The 7325-nt window shown below is 41.0% G+C and overlaps 1 protein-coding gene and 1 pseudogene across 1 annotated transcript in view; both read left to right on the top strand.

Annotated features, from left to right (window-relative positions):
- The window catches only part of LOC102841236, a 114735-nt pseudogene extending 107547 nt beyond the window's left edge, over positions 1-7188 (top strand).
- The window catches only part of MCTP1 (multiple C2 domains, transmembrane 1), a 956699-nt gene that overhangs the window by 441972 nt on the left and 507402 nt on the right, over positions 1-7325 (top strand). The window lies entirely within an intron of this gene.

Raw genomic sequence — 7325 nt, 5'->3', positions numbered from 1 at the left:
AGCAGTTCAAAACTACCAGCGCTTCCATGGGAGAAAGATGAGGCATTCTGCTCCCATAAAGATTTACAGCCTCAGAAACCCTGTGCAGAGTCATTATGAGTAGGAACCTACTCCACAGTACTTAACAACAATAAGAACTGCTTTTGAGTTATGGTGTAAGAGGAGAATATTGAAAATGCCATGGGCTGCCCACAGAACCAACAGATCTGTGTTGGAAGAAGTGTAGCCAGAGTGCTCCTTGGAGGTCAGGATGGCCAAACTTTTTCTCTCATACTTCAGACATATTGTCAGGAGGGAGCAGTCATTGTAGAAGAGAAGGATATCATGTTTGGTAAGGTGGAAGGTCAGAGAAAAAGAGGAAGACCCCCAGCAAGATGGATTGGCAAAGTGGCAGCAGCAATGCACTCAAGCATGGCAACAATAGTGAGGTTGGCCTAGGATGGGGCAGTGTTTCATTCGATTGTGCATAGGGTCTCTATGAGTTGGTATGGACTCAATGGCACCTAACAACAACAACTACTTCTGAGTAGTGACCCTCTATAGAAGGCTAGCTCTTTGGGAATAGTTGATAATACTTATTTTTAGTGGGTATATGAGGAACTCAACCAGTCCATTGGTAAATTAGTGATTTGATAAGATCTGTCAAATGTAAAAATGTGGAATCCTTTGACCTAGCAACTGGTGGAAATTTACCCATTGCCATCTAGTCAATTTCAACTACTGAGACTCCGTATGTGTCAGATTAGATGAAATGTGCTCCATAGGTTTTCAATGGCTGATTCTTTGGGGGTAGAATGCCACGCCTTTCTTCCAAGATGCCTGTTTGTTGTTGTAGTGAAGTGTCATCCAGTCAGTTCCAACTCATAGTGACCCTGTATAGGGTTTCTAAGGAGTGCTTGGTGGTTTTGAACTCCTGACCCTGTGGTCAGAAATCCATTTGTCCTACAGCATTACAAAAGGATTCCAAGATGCCTCTTGGTTGATTCAAACTGCCAGCCTTTCAGTTACCAGCCAGTGGACCACACAAAGACTCCAAAAGTGTACACCAAGCTCTGTGGTAGTGGTGGTGGTGAGTCCATTCTCACCAAGATCTGTCTATGATGAAATTCCTTGTAGCATTGTCCTGAATAGTATTTTCAAAGAAAAGGAAAGGAAAAAACACTAGAAACCTATTTATCAACATAAAGCTGAAACCCTAAGATAGGTATTTTGGGGAATTCCACATGTAGTATTGCCAACTATATGCATAAGCACTAGTCTCTTCCTTCCTCTTCTCGTAAAATAAGAGGAAATCATTGAAATGGGGTGTCTTTAATAAAAGGATGGTGTATTAGGTTGCTATTTTTTAAATCTGGGGTTTTTTGTTGTTTGTTGTTTTTTTTTTTTGCTTGCCAGTTACCATCTAGAAGGCAGTAGATTTCTAAATCCTCTCCCATTTTCTGGAAATCTGGTGTCATTTACATTTATTTGTTGCTCAGTTCTGGAAGTTTTCATGTGGAACAGTTTGAATGACCAAATGTTTGTGCTTTTTGTCCAATGTGTACCTGATTCGTACAGAATTAATGCATTTTTCAGCCCAGTAAGTAGGTCTAATAGCTATTCAATTTTTGTTGGCTTAAACAAACACTTCCTTATAGGCATTAGAGTAACCGGCCACTGGCTGTGAAAAAGCATATGGATAGTCCAATGATCGATAATGGGGAACTAATGTAATGAATCAATAAAAACAGCTGGTCTTCTATCGCAGTTGAAAGATATTTGTGAGATTCTTATTCCAAGATAAGATTTCAGCCTTTCAGGTTTTTACAATTTGAGCTAGTACTTCCATATACAGTGAAACAAGGTGAAGATTCAACTGGTAGATGTTGTCTAAGTTACATTTGGCTAAGGGGCAAATCAGCTTCCCTACAGACATAGATATTAAGAGTAAATGAGAGTCTTCTCAGAAGGTGGAATATAGAAATGCATGCTGAGAAGATAACTGATGTGTGTTACGTCTGTAAGCAGTTAGCCATGCACTGGTAAGGGAGTCCACTATCTCGTCCTGCAGTTTTCTGGGTCCCTGGGTAGTCTCTGGAAACACTTAGCCTCAAAATGCTTCTTTAAATTTGCTAAGAGATGCAGAGCAAGTTTAGGGGGAAAAAAGTTCATTTGCCAACATAACTAGCATATGAGGGGGAAAGTTTGTGGGAAAACGTCTATTACCTTTCAGTTCCAGTTTGCCATGAACTTTCTGAAGACCCTCAGATGTTTTTGCAATAAGCTTCTGCACACTGAATGCCCATCACTAAGAAACATTTACCCCTCTTAGAGTATCAGTTGAATGCCATGCCATGAGAATTTTAATAAATTAGAAATGACACCTAGCAATATTAACTATTTATGTGACAGTACTCAAGTTTTTAGGAGCTCTGGTAAGGTAGCAGTTACGAATTGGGCTGTAAACCGCAAGGTCAGCAGTTCGAAACTACCAGCTGTTCCACGGGAGAAAGATGAGGCTTTCTGCTCCTGTAAAGAGTTCCAGCCTCGGAAACCCTGTATAGGGTCACTATGAGTCGGAACCGACTCCATGGCACACAACAACAACACTCAAGTTTTGAAGTCCTGTTGCGGTACTGAAGGTTAATGCGTAGGAAAGCAATGTCAGTTTGAACTTCAAGGTCAGTGGTTCAAGCTCACGAGCTGCTCCTCAGAAACCCTAAACAGGGTCACTTTGGGTTGGAACTGACTCAACAGCACTAACAACAACACTCAAGTTTTGGAGTCCTGTTGTGGCACTATAGGATAAGCACTGGACTGCTAGCCACAAGGTCAGTGACTCAAACCCATCAGCCACTCCTTGGAAACTCTATAGAGGATCACTATGAGTTGGAACTGACTTGATGGCACTAAATAATAACAACTCAAGTTTGGGTCATTTAAAAGATCTCTCTTTGGAAAGCAGAACTGACAAAAAATACAAGCTGTTAAAAATACTTTGTTCTAACAATGCATATGGTACACTTAAAGAATATTGTTGTTGTTAAGTGCCGTCGAGTTGGTTCCGACCCATAGCGACCCTGTACAGGGTTTCCGAGGCTGTAAATCTTTTCGGGAGTAGAAAGCCTCATCTTTCTCCCGCGGAGTGGCTGGTAGTTTCAAACCGCTGACCTTAAGGTTCGCATCCGGATTAAATAAGCTGATTTCTAGGACTTAACATTTAATTCATAGCAGATACTGCCTTAACATTTATTAATCCAATGGATGTTATTTATGTATAGAAAATAGTAAATTTACTTTATCTGACTCTTCTATTCTTAGTCTTCATAATTCCTACCATGCAAATAGAGTGTTATTATTGTAGTTAGATGTCAGTTCCAACTCATAGTGATCCTATGCACAACAGAACAAAATACTGCCCAATCTTGTGCCATCCTCACAATTGTTGTTTTGTTTGATGTGGGTCTCTAAGTTGGGGATTGGTCAATTTTGCCATTTTACTGGGTCTAACTGGAGCCATCTCAGAAGCAGTAACAAGAAAGAAGAGTCATGAGCGGAGCACATCCCTGCTCAGAGAAACTTCTCTGGCAGAAGCAGCAGCAGAGGCAGAAGCATGGCAGAAACAGAGCCATGGGCTTCCCAGCTCTCTGAAGGAGTAACGCTGAATGTCTTTGGGCAGGAGACTGGCTGACACAATTGGATGTCTTTGGGGGAATTTATCAGCAGAACTAAAGGAGCTTATAACACTTGCCTGAGCAGCACAGAGGCCAAAAGGCCATGGGGCAGAGAGACATCGGACCAGAGAGAGGCATGCCTGTGGTATGAATAAAGCCCATCCTTCATTCAGATACCCTTAGTTTTTACCTAGTGTTAATTTTCTGTCTCAGTCTCCCATCCAAGATACTACAATACATTTAATGATCATATCTTCTTAGGCTCTTCTTGAATGTGACAGTTTCTCAGACTTGAGAACTCTTTGAGAACTGGTCAGTTGTTAAGAAAAATGTCCTTCAAGTTGGGTTTGTCTAATATTTTTAAACTGGGTAGGCAGGAGTTATGAGTCTGGGGGAGGAAGAACACGGAGGTAAAGTGTTATTCTCGTCACATCATATTAAAAATACATACATGGCATGACGTGACATGTCTTATTATTGTTAATGTTAACCTTGGTCACTGTGATGAGGGAGTGTTGATCAGGTTTCTCCATTTTAACGTTCTCTTCCTCCCTTTATTTTCTGTATGGTAAGGAAATTAAGAAGATGCTCTGGTAGCATAGTGGTTATGAATCGGGCTGTGAACCTCAAGGTCAGCAGTTCAAAACTACCAGTTTCGCAGGAGAAAGATGAGGCTCTCTGCTCCCATAAAGATTTACAGCCTTGGAGACCCTATACAGGGTTGCTATGAGTCAGAACTGACTCCACAGCACATAACCACCACCACCACCAAAGAAATCAAGACGTGTGGAGTTATGCTCCATCTCCTTAAGGAGACATGTCTGCATACATTACTTGGCATTCTTCTTCACAGATTTGTCTATTCGCCTACATTTATATATTTACTCAGTCATTTATATAAATATGGACTAGTTATTTTATACATAGGGTTGCAAACCAATTCTAAATTATTCATTTTGTTGCTCAAAACTTTTAAAATAACTTCTACCAGGGTTCGCAAAAATGGTTAAATAATGAAATAAAATGATAATATTAGTTGAGAGCCATTTTGTGCCAGAGTTCTTGGGAAGTTCAATTTTTGTACTTTGGTTGAACTGATGAGAAATAACTTCCTGTTTGCACAGCTGAGTACATGAGATCCTGCCTCAACCCCTAGCTATGTACCTGTAGCCCTGCTATTGTTTAAAGGCACAAAACATAGATGAATTTCATTTGAAATTTTTATGGAAACGGGAGTGGCATGTTGATATGCTATGCTCCTATGAAGACATTTGCTGAATCAAAGCAAGCTAATGTAACTTCATTTCATAGAATCCTTAATACAGTTATCAAAGGATAAAACCAGCAATTTTTAGATTGTTAGAACAATATAGTCTATTCATTTGTAGAAAACTGAAAATAATTACCCTCACTCTTTTCATCCAGGGAATAACTCCTGTTAACATGTTATTATATTTCTTTCCTGTCTTTTTCAATGCATGCATTGAACCTACTTAGTATCATCCTGCATGCAATTTTGCATCCTACTTTTTTCTTCACTGTTTTTCTCTAACCATCTCCCCATGTCATTAACAGTGCTCTCTCAGAACCACCTTAAAGGACTCAATGACTAGAAGAGCGCAGAGACTGAGAGTCAGGTAGATAATTAAGGTATGGACAAGCGAAGTGCAAAAGGTTAACTGAAAAAAACATTTTAGAGATAGAATTGATCAAACCTGATGATTATACCTACTTGTTGGCGGTGGGGTAGTGTAGTGGGTGGTGCGTTTTCTAGCTGAGGTGGCCAGGCATCTCATAATGATTCTTTAAACCCACATCCAGAACAAAGGAGCAGGTTAGAGGAGGACAGACTATCTTATTCACTGCAGTAAAACTCTGCTTGCTTTTCCATGTTGGAATTTAAACTTCCTTTGTAAAAAATGTCTCCATTATGCAGTGAAAGTGTTAGAAGGAAAAAGATGTAGTCAAATCTCTTTCTGTGTTTCCCATGTCACTAATTCTGTGCTGGACGTCAAGTAGGGCATTAATAAATAATGAATGAGTGAGTAAGTAAACGGTTAGTGGACACTGAGGTAGACTTTGGATATGTGGAGGTGTAGTAGAGATGTGGGATTGAATTACAAATTTTGCTCATTTACTTGTTTAGAAAACCTATAATTTTTATATTTTCTACTAATAAAACCAAATTTTATAATAAAGGAAACAGTAGATTCCATGCTTTCTAGAGCTTTTTCCTGTTCTTTTAACAGATGCCTATATAATTTCACTGGAATAACTGATGAAACACACTCATATAAAGTTGATAACTGATGTTGTTGCTGTTAAGTGCCATCTAGTTGGTTCCGACTCATCACGATCCTGTATAGGGTTTTCAAGGAGCGGCTAGTAGATTTGAACTGCCGACCTGGTAGTTCAAACTGACCTTGTGGTCCGGGACTTTATCGTATACCACCACACCAGAACTCTTGGTACCTGACAGAAACACCGAAATGTTGTTACTTTGTTTCTTTGATTTTTTTTTTTGGGGGGGGGAGGGGAGGAGGGAGGGGAACTAACTTTGAATGCAGTAATAGAGTGCAGAAAACCAAACTCAAAAAGACTTCGTGGCCATGCCGGCCGCCGACTTCAAACCGTAGCTGCAGCTGCTTCCTGCCAAGCAGGAGCCTGTGCCATCTCGGCCCTAGGCGAGCTGCAGTACCTGGGCCAGATCTAGCACATCCTCCACTGCTTCAGGAAGGAGGACCTCAAGGGCACTGGCACCCTGTCTGTGTTTGGAATGCAGGCGCACTATAACCTGAGAGATGAGTTTCCTCTGCTGACAACAAAGCATGCATTCCGGAAAGGTGTTTTAGAGGGAGTTGCTGTGGTTTATCAAGGGATACACCACTGCTAAAGAACGGTCTTCCAAGGGAGTGAAGATCTGGGATGCCAATGGGTCTCGAGACTTTTTGGACAGCCTGGGATTCACCACCCGAGAAGAAGGAGATCTAGGCCCAGTTTATGGCTTTCAGTGGAAGCATTTTGGGGCAGAATATAAAGAGATGAAGTCAGATTATTCAGACCAAGGAGTGGACCAGCTGTAAAAGGTTATTGACACAATCAAAACCAACCCTGACAAAAGAAGAATCATCATGTGTGCTTAGAAACCAAAAGACCTTCCTCAGATGATGCTGCCTCACTGCCATGCCCTTTGCTAGTTCTATGTGGTAAACAGTGAGCTGTCCTGTCAGCTGTACCAGAGGTCAGGAGACATGGGCCTAGGTGCCTTTCAACTGCCAGGTACGCCAGGCTCACCTACATGATTGCAAACATTCTGGGCCTGAAGCCAGGTGATATTGTACATACTTTGGGAGATGCACATATTTACATGAATCACACTGAGCACTTGAAAGTTCAGCTCAAGGGAGAACCAAGACCTTTCCCCAAGCTCAACATTCTTAGACAAGTTGAGTCAATTGATGGTTTCAAAGCTGAAGACTTTCAGATTGAATGATACGATCCTCATCTGACTAACAAAATGGAAATAGCTGTCTAGAGAGTCTATCAAGGAGTTGTTTCAAGGAGGATGTCAACTGTTAAGGATGGGGCTGGGTGGCCAGGCAAGAAAGTTCTTTTTGCTATAAAGGACAAAGGAATTAGGTCACCTAGCAACATTGAGAAGTATGAGTATTC

The sequence above is a fragment of the Chrysochloris asiatica genome, unplaced genomic scaffold (assembly GCF_000296735.1).
Source record: "Chrysochloris asiatica unplaced genomic scaffold, ChrAsi1.0 scaffold00111, whole genome shotgun sequence".
NCBI classification, from domain to species: Eukaryota; Metazoa; Chordata; class Mammalia; order Afrosoricida; family Chrysochloridae; genus Chrysochloris; species Chrysochloris asiatica.
The sequence above is the reverse complement of the archived record's forward strand: the minus strand, read 5'-3'. Positions and strand labels throughout refer to the sequence as shown.